This window comes from Saccostrea cucullata, unplaced genomic scaffold, assembly GCF_032062105.1.
Source record: "Saccostrea cucullata isolate Sc308-1 unplaced genomic scaffold, CSIRO_AGI_Scuc_v1 ctg3320, whole genome shotgun sequence".
Classification (NCBI taxonomy): domain Eukaryota; kingdom Metazoa; phylum Mollusca; class Bivalvia; order Ostreida; family Ostreidae; genus Saccostrea; species Saccostrea cuccullata.
In genome coordinates this window covers 48,367-57,758 of record NW_026933920.1, presented here as the reverse complement: position 1 = coordinate 57,758, position 9,392 = coordinate 48,367, and the positions used below count along the sequence as shown (strand labels likewise).

At 33.8% G+C, this 9,392-nt stretch overlaps 1 pseudogene; it reads left to right on the top strand.

The window, feature by feature from the left end:
* The first annotated feature begins 591 nt into the window (after positions 1 to 591).
* On the top strand, positions 592 to 8,678 carry LOC134239651 (uncharacterized; annotated as a pseudogene).
* The last annotated feature ends 714 nt before the right edge of the window (positions 8,679 to 9,392 follow it).

Genomic DNA, 9,392 nt, shown 5'->3' with positions numbered 1-9,392 from the left:
ACACAACAAAATAGGCACAAGCATTCTTCTCGTGTAACGGTGTTAATAAATTGAAAACAAACGATGTGGCTTTTTGACGCCATCTTGAAAAAAGAGCGGGTTCAAATATATATGTGCAAACAAGACAACTTAAAAGATGTGGATAATGGTTACGATTATTTCATGACAAACAGATAACAAAGAATACCTTTTAGAATATCCTTATCCACGAGCGTTTCTATAAACTATTGTACATGTAAATTGTAGAGGGTATATAGGGCCCTGGTTGGTAATTGTACACTCACGCTTACTTAATGCAGAGTCACTGAAATGGGATTGGCCTTTCAACTGCCGCTAAGGGTCGGTGTTATGAACGATAACTCACTGCTGAAACTTGTTTAGACTGGCCTGCCTGTCTGATATCCGATTTTCCTGCGTACGGTAAAGACGGAAGGCGTTCAATGGAATCTGATAGCCCGACCGCGTCAGAGGTCATGAATATTCATTTAAACCGGATGTTGATACACGCTACTTTCGTTTTAACTTTTATCAAAAAGCCGCGATAAATTTTGGAAAGAGTTGATACAATATATCATGTATATATAAATAACGATGACAGAAGTGCCTAGTTGGCATATTCTTTGGAATACCGTTTCCGAAGATGGTCTCTGTGGCTGGGTCAATACCCTGGAAGAGGCCGAAAATGTGCGGAGAGTCTTTCAAGTGGAAACATCTCTGACATTCGTTTCCGGAAAGAGGGAGGCACAATTTGGAACAGGCGAGATACGTAAGTTAATTATGCTTAATATCAGATACATAAATAAATAAAAGCTATGACACCAACTTAACAAAACATTAGTAAGATATTAATTGAGATTTTGTAAAGATGTAATTTATATAGGTTAATTGTCCCTATGATCGCACAGGACACAGGGTTTGGCTCATGGAATATAACAAACAATATATATATATATATATATATATATATATATATATATATATATATATATATATATATATATATATATATATATATATATATATACAGTTGTATATAAGCAGTGTACATGTAAATTAAGATTTTAGTTAAAATGATCCCTTTAATATGTGTCCCCAAGAAGTGTCCTCCCCATGCATGGATCTGTGCAGTCAGCCCCTCCCCCCTGGTATTTGCAAGGTTTGTAAATTTATATACTAAAGCAAGAAAAAAGTTACCTTGGTCCCCCTCGGAAAACGCAGACCTCCTGGTAGTTTGGGCGAGTTTAGGTGTTTTTTTTGCTTGTCAATAAATTTCTGGATTTGGATTTTTTTTGAACTGGAGTGGACCCCCTTCTGGAAAAAAAATTCTGTATCCTCGCCTGCTCCCTTACATGCAGTTTATGGCAAATATTTGTAGAATTGTTCCAGAAAGATTTTTGGAAAAAAAAATGAAGTTGCATCTTAACCAACTAAAAACTATGTATAACATCATTCCTTTTTAATAATTTTTTATACCTTCGACATTCATGAATTCATAGGACTTTTATGAGGGGAAAATACAAGAAATTTTTTATGTTTTCTTAACTTTTCAGACAACAACCTTTTTAATTCATTATTTGGATCCCAATTTCTTTTATTTATTTTACAGTATTTTATGAAAAATATTTATGACAGGTATAACAGAGAAGTCTCGTGTCAGATTCAAAGACGTGGGGAAATCCTGGTGTAATACCATATGATGGAACACCATTTGTTATCCTTGCCAGATATGAGCGACATTGCTTGTTTGGCAAGGATAAGCACAAAAAAAAGTAAATTAAGCAGAGGTCTTCTAAAGGTAAATTGGAATTTGTAAATGTTACATCCATCAGCAAATTACTTCTGTAGCAAGTAAGTGTACCTCAAATATTGCCAATGAGAAATTATACTAGTTTTCACAAAGTACATTTTTTCTGGAACTTAATTTCATATATAGGTGACCAACAGTACTACATGTCCTACATATAGTACATCTGGACTCTATAATTCACTTAAATGGCTATCTAAGACCAGGGCGGTCTGGTAGATGAGAAGGTCAGTCTGGCAGATCTCTTGCTACAAGGTCATATATAGGTAACCAACAGCACTACATGTCCTACATATAGTATATCTGAACTCTGTAATACACTTATATGGCATACAAGGACCAGGGCGGTCTGGTAGATGAGAAGGTCAGTCTGGCAGATCTCTTGCTACAAGGTCATATATAGGTGACCTACAGTACTACATGTCCTACATATAGTACATCTGGACTCTGTAATACACTTATATGGTACACAAGGACCAGGGCGGTCTGGTAGATGAGAAGGTCAGTCTGGCAGATCTCTTGCTACAAGGTCATATATAGGTGACCTACAGTACTACATGTCCTACATATAGTACATCTGGACTCTATAATTCACTTATATGGCTATCTTAGACCAGGGCGGTCTGGTAGATGAGAAGGTCAGTCTGGCAGATCTCTTGCTACAAGGTCATATATAGGTGACCAACAGTACTACATGTCCTACATATACATAGTATATCTGGACTCTATAATACACTTATATGGCATACAAGGACCAGGGCGGTCTGGTAGATGAGAAGGTCAGTCTGGCAGATCTCTTGCTACAAGGTCATATATAGGTGACCAACAGTACTACATGTCCTACATATAGTATATCTGGACTCTATAATACAATTATATGGCATACAAGGACCAGGGCGGTCTGGTAGATGAGAAGGTCAGTCTGGCAGATCTCTTGCTACAAGGTCATATATAGGTGACCAACAGTACTACATGTCCTACATATAGTACATCTGGACTCTATAATTCACTTAAATGGCTATCTAAGACCAGGGCGGTCTGGTAGATGAGAAGGTCAGTCTGGCAGATCTCTTGCTACAAGGTCATATATAGGTGACCTACAGTACTACATGTCCTACATATAGTACATCTGGACTCTAAATTTCACTTAAATGGCTATCTAAGACCAGAGCGGTCTGGTAGATGAGAAGGTCAGTCTGGCAGATCTCTTGCTACAAGGTCATATATAGGTGACCAACAGTACTACATGTCCTACATATAGTACATCTGGACTCTATAATTCACTTAAATGGCTATCTAAGACCAGGGCGGTCTGGTAGATGAGAAGGTCAGTCTGGCAGATCTCTTGCTACAAGGTCATATATAGGTGACCAACAGTACTACATGTCCTACATATAGTATATCTGGACTCTATAATACACTTATATGGCATACAAGGACCAGGGCGGTCGGGTAGATGAGAAGGTCAGTCTGGCAGATCTCTTGCTACAAGGTCATATATAGGTGACCAACAGTACTACATGTCCTACATATAGTATATCTGGACTCTATAATACACTTATAAAGCATACAAGGACCAGGGCGGTCTGGTAGATGAGAAGGTCAGTCTGGCAGATCTCTTGCTACAAGGTCATATATAGGTGACCATCAGTACTACATGTCCTACATATAGTACATCTGGACTCTGTAATACACTTATATGGTACACAAGGACCAGGGCGGTCTGGTAGATGAGAAGGTCAGTCTGGCAGATCTCTTGCTACAAGGTCATATATAGGTGACCTACAGTACTACATGTCCTACATATAGTACATCTGGACTCTATAATTCACTTATATGGCTATCTAAGACCAGGGCGGTCTGGTAGATGAGAAGGTCAGTCTGGCAGATCTCTTGCTACAAGGTCATATATAGGTGACCTACAGTACTACATGTCCTACATATAGTACATGTGGACTCTATAATACACTTATATGGCACACAAGGACCAGGGCGGTCTGGTAGATGAGAAGGTCAGTCTGGCAGATCTCTTGCTACAAGGTCATATATAGGTGACCATCAGTACTACATGTCCTACATATAGTACATCTGGACTCTATAATACACTTATATGGCTATCTAAGACCAGGGCGGTCTGGTAGATCTCTGTATGCAGATATTTAGACAACTAATTTAAGTTGGTATTTGTTTCGATTAAGTAAAGTTTCTTCTAATGTTTGTTTAAGGGTGATCATCCTGTGCCCCAAAAAACTAAAAAGCTACTTCAAGCTTCAAAGAAAAAGAATTGCAATGCAAAGAAAAATCATGAAAGATGTTGTGTTCTTTCCTGACTATAAGGTAAAATTATTCGTTATATATGTGAATTTGATGTTTATTTCCAATTTTACTGTGTTGATTACAGATATGATTAATTGAATTTAATTTTAAAGGTGACGAAAAACACAGAAAAGATCAAGAGGAAGGCAAGTGAAAATCTTAGGGATGATCTTTTAGACAATTCATCAAAAGTTAAGAAAGAGAGGCGTATTTATATTCTACTACCAAAGGAGAAGGATCATGAATCAAAACATCTTACTGGAGAGGTAAATTACTTGGAATGTATTATAATCATCACTCAACTTTCAGTTTTTTATGAATATCAGATATATACTAGTATGCAACACACTTTGTTCATGAAAATTGAATATTTTCAACTCACAATAAAACTTTTTGTTGTATGTATTTTCTTTCAGCTCACAGGTTTGCTGAATCCTCTTTCAAAAGAAGTCAGAGAAAAGATTGGTGATATGATCAGTCAAGGCGTTTCCAGTGTTTCAGAAATGAGAAGGCACATACGGATTTATGTGGAGTCAGTTCTCTTTAGAGACAGAAAAATACCTCCATCCTCAGATGCAGCATACTATCCAACGGACACCACCATCAGAATGCACGTATACAGAGCTATGCTACGTATTAGGTAATTATTTTGCATTATAGTTATGCATGTTATGTGTACTTTTTTTAAAAATAAAATCCTATTCATAAAATTAATGACTGAAATGATAGAAGGCAGTGTTTTCCTTTCTCCCCAATAAAGGGAATAGTAAATTATCTTTCCTTAAGAAGCGATCTTTTATTTATGCATTAATTTGAAACTGCCTATCGGTAATTGTAAAATTTTCATTATTTGGCATACTTATTTTTAATATAGATATTATTTGCAACAATAACCAAATCTTTGAGAAAATAAGGTTTTCTTATAATTTAAGCACCAAATAACTGCATCACAAAACAAGGAACTTGTCCTGAAAATTTGTTGATATACTACAAAGTACCAGTAGTATGACATTGTGTATTGTGTATATTTTATTTTTTTGCATTATGTATTTCAGATATTCAAAAATAGATCAAGAGAATCTCCAGCAGTAACTCTCTGAATGGGAAAGAACATATCCAAGTGATAATTTTTGTTTTCTGCCAGCATCCTCTCTTCCATCACCACCAACCAATGAAGATCTTCCAGGAGTCGACTGCCTTGAACAGGATGATGATGATGAGGTGTGTCCTCAGATGGAAGCAGAAACCACAGACTTCTTCTTCTGTCATCAGACACGATTTCAGAGACATCTTTTGTATAGGTAAGTCATGTACATCTTAATCATTTGATGAAGTAACCTTCAGTTTGTTTGTATAATTTCATTTTTGTTGTTTCTTTTAATTGTCCCAGAAAAGCTTTAAAACTGATTTGTCATTAACAAATCTCGATTAAAGGTATGGTAATGCCCTCTGTCTCTTGGATGCTACTTATCGAACCACAAAATATGCCCTTCCATTATTCTTCCTTGCTGTGAAGACTAATATGGGATTCAGTGTGGTTGCAGAGTTTGTGGTTCAGCATGAGACAAAGAATGCAATTAAGAAAGGGCTAACTACCATAAAACGCTGGATGGATGAAGATCCGGAAAAGCCAAAAAACTGGAATTGGAATCCAAAATGTTTTATGACAGATTATTGTGAGAGAGAGATATGGGCCATTGAAGAAGTATTTTACAAGTACAGTAGCTCTTTATATTTTTTGTTCATAATGAGAAAGTATCTAATATACATATTGTAGATATTATAAACTGTATGTAAAAGTTTTCTTAGTTTATGAATTAAATCAACTTCTTAGTTAATTGTTAAATGAGAGACTACTTTCCTACTTTGTAAAATTCTCACATATATGACTTTTTATATTCATTTATTGAATTTTTTAAATTAGTAATATAGCAGTTATAAAACTTTATCTACTGCTATATTTCAGATATGGTCACACAAATTCAAAAGAATCTGTCAAGGATAACAATTTGTAAGTACAGAGAGAGCATTTTGGTAACTTAGAGAGTACGTATAATACATAAATAAGTGTATTTTTTTATAGTTGCAACAACATTAAATATATTGGAAGAGATGAATTGTGATGACTTCAAGAATTTTGTAGTGTTATGCATCAAATTTGATATGTTTGAAAGATTCTTTTAATGATTTGTAGGGAGGGCCCCAAAAAATCAAGTTTGTGCTCTTCTTCAAGGAAGCCCATGCGTAAAATTCGCTGCACGAAATACAAACAGGTAATGACTTAACAATTGATTTGGCAATCATTGTTGTAAATTTAATTTTCATTAATATTATTTAATGTAAATAATTTTACATTTATCTACTTTAGAGCATAAAGTACTAAAAGTGACGATGCTGAAACATCTGAGGAGGAGATAAACTGGGTTTGCAAAAGCACAGAAGCAAAGGTGTGTTTATCCCAGTATTACTGAGTTTTAATTTTTATTTCTTTTTAATACCTAATTGACAAGTATTATCTTGGGAAATTAGATGAGATGGCATATTGTTTAATGTTTGTCTTTTTTCATACATAAAAAAACTTCATGCTTAGTTCAACGCTTGTCACAGTCTGGTAGAGAAGTCTCTGTGAAGTGTCAAAGACAAAATTATGTCATTGTCACTCTATGCTTTTATCAAATTATCATAATGCATTAAATATTTGTTACCTTTCAACAAGAATATTTATCAGAAAAGGATAGGTCATTAAACAATATGTGTGTGTGCTGATATTCAGAATATTTATTTATAATGGGCTACAAATTGCATTTCTGGAAAAAGGCAACATATCATGTCTCAGTTGGAATGCCTGTTTTTTTAGGGTGCTTTGAAATGTTCACCATTATAATTTACATATTTTCCAGTCCTTGGAGTGTCAAAATATTGTCAAGTTACTATGTGACATTGCACCAGATACATCATGGAATATCATGAAAGGGGATACTTATGTTGATAACCAAAAGCTCTCCACTTTAGTAAGAAGTTTTTCATTAGAGAATGCTATTTGAATATCATGTAAAATATGAGAAAACAATCATCACCTTAAAAAATTAAAATCTGTAAATGTTGGTTGAAGATAGAACATAACACAAATTTCTGAAAAAATTGTATCTAAATTGAACATATTATAAATATGTTTTCTTATGTCAACACTTCTTTGTAATTTTTGCATCATTATATCTTGGTCATATTTATTGAATATAATTTTCATACTTAAAAATGAAAAATAAATAAATTTTTAGTTTGAAGATGCTAAAGAAAGCCTTTACAGAATCATAAACATCAGTGACAGGAGTACAGAGTAAGTTGATAGTCATGAATTTAAGTAATTATGAATTATATCTTATAGATTGATGGTGAATTGATGAATGTTGCTTTTCTCACTGTGTTACAATTTATATTTGACACATCATGTATGGAGTATAATATTTTTGTTCAAGCAAATGCATGCTATTTTCACAGATACTATGAGCCACACTGGAGACACCTTCGGTGGATTCAAGATGACAGCTTAAACCACAATTTAGAAATGAGAATGAGCACAACTGGAATAGAAGAAAGATTGAAAATATTTGGGAATAAGGCAAATTACATTGGTTTAAAATAGATTAAAAAATAAGTGAAAAAATCATATGTTTTAAAATTCTACATAATGAACTAAGTTTCTTTCCTTTTAGGGCATGAAAGAGCTAAAAGCCCTCGTTTTGGAGGAGTTTGGTGTTTTTAAGCCAAAATCAAAGCTGTAAGATTAAAATTAAAGTGTTTTTCTTAATGCTCCTGAAGTAGTTGTGGATAATTCTGAAGTTATTTTATTTAAGCAAGGTTTGCATTGCCTCTTGTCTGCTTGTTTATTTACATGTGTGTACATACCATCTATGATTAGAAGTAATAGAAGTCATTGTTAATATCTGAATATGGCAAGTTATCTTTGCACTACAAATTGAATCTAAATACATAAAGGAACTTTATATTCTTATTATACATAAATAGCAAGGTAATATAGTTTTACAGTTAATCATGAAATTGAAAATTCATGTTAATGGATAATGATAACAGTAGCATAATTCAGAGACTTTCATTTCTCTGTTTTGTTATTTTCATTATATAGGAGAATTGGATATGCTCCTGGATGTTTTTTGACAGTAAAGAATTGTCAAAATGATGCATTGAGAGCAAAATTAGAAGATGAGTAAGTTTTTTTTTCTACTTGTATGAATTGAAAGAATTCCAATCTTTTTAAAAATTAAGTAATATAGACTTGGTTGTCTTTTGCAGGATGGGGCAGAACATGAATATCGGAGTTCAATATTTCGAAGACATCCTGTTTGTAGAGGCTGAAATTGTTGTTGCCTCCATTTTGTTAAATTCTTCTATTTCAGATACTGATAGAAGACTATATCCAATAAAATCTTGAGTAATGAGAAGGAGAAAAAGCTATTTATTGTGAACAATATGAGTGCAAAATAAAATAAGATCAATACTGTTGACCTTAATGATAACAATGAATAAACTTGCAGGTATATTGTTATTGACTACTGTAATGTTATCTGTATAGCATAATAATAGACTAGGATACAGGTGTTTGACTGTGATGTTATCTGTATAGCATATCAAGAGACTAGGATACAAGTGTTTGACTGTAATGTTATCTGTATAGCATATCAAGAGACTAGGATACAGGTGTTTGACTGTAATGTTATCTGTATAGCATATCAAGAGACTAGGATACAGGTGTATGATTGTTATGTTATCTGTATAGCATAACAATAGACAAGGATACAGATGTTTGACTGTAATGTTATCTGTATAGCATAACAATAGACAAGGATACAGGTGTTTGACTGTAATGTTATCTGTATAGCATAACAATAGACAAGGATACAGGTGTTTGACTGTAATGTTATCTGTATAGCATAACAATAGACAAGGATAGAGATGTTTGACTGTAATGTTATCTGTATAGCATATCAAGAGACAAGGATACAAGTGTTTGATTGTAATGTTATCTGTATAGCATATCAAGAGACAAGGATACAGGTGTTTGACTGTAATGTTATCTGTATAGCATAACAATAGACAAGGATACAGATGTTTGACTGTAATGTTATCTGTATAGCATATCAAGAGACAAGGATACAAGTGTTTGATTGTAATGTTATCTGTATAGCATATCAAGAGACTAGGATACAGGTGTTTGACTGTAATGTTATCTGTATAGCATAACAATAGACAAGGA